Below are 881 nucleotides of genomic sequence, written 5' to 3' on the forward strand. Positions count from 1 at the left end.
ATGTCTCTTCCTAGTGAGAAAACCCAGCTTTTTCCTCTTCTTGTTCAACTTCAACACCGCCACTCTCCTCCGCCCTCCCCTCACACTCTCTCTCCTCTACTCCTCCGCCACCAGCAACTCCATTCTTGACCCCTTAACGCCTCTCATTTCTTCCATCCCTTTCTCCGCCACACAAACTGGCCTTGGATCTTGATATCACTTCTTCCACCCTTTCCTCTCTCCCACCCAAAAAACTCCAAGTCTTCTTCTCTCCTTCAGCAACAGCAACAAGTAAATCTAGCAACAACAATTCTTTTTCTTTTCTTCACCAGCAACAACAACAAATCCAGCAAATTGAACAATAACAAATTCAACAACGAATAAATAGGGCGGCGGCGGCGAACCCTAGAAACGAATAAATAGGGCGGCGGCGAGAAGAAAAATTGAAGTTGAAATTGGAGTTGAAAATTTGAAGAGAGGGGCATGAGGAAGAGGATGGAGGGGTTACGGGAGTGGGGTGACGGGAGTGGGGTGAGGGGATTCGGTTCTATACTTATTTTATATAAATTGCTGTTGGATAAAATTTTTTTAAAATTTATATATAAATCGTTAAAGAGTGTAAAAATTTATATAACAATTCACTATTATCAGAAAGTTTTAGAAGTTATAAAAAATTTATGTAAAAGGTGACTACTATCACGAACCCTTAGAGGTTTGAAAAAAATGGGAATATAAAACCATTGGTAAGTCCAATAGTTTATGTATATTTTGTTTTCTTCTTTCGTATGTCATCACTTTGAGTTTGTTTTTTGAAATGATGGTATGAAACAATTTACTCTTATATATGTGTGAAGCTAAAGTAGAAATAGGATATTCTTTTTGTTTGACAGAAACATAATTAA

This window comes from Arachis ipaensis, chromosome B09 (genome assembly GCF_000816755.2).
Source record: "Arachis ipaensis cultivar K30076 chromosome B09, Araip1.1, whole genome shotgun sequence".
In the NCBI taxonomy this organism is placed as follows: Eukaryota; Viridiplantae; Streptophyta; class Magnoliopsida; order Fabales; family Fabaceae; genus Arachis; species Arachis ipaensis.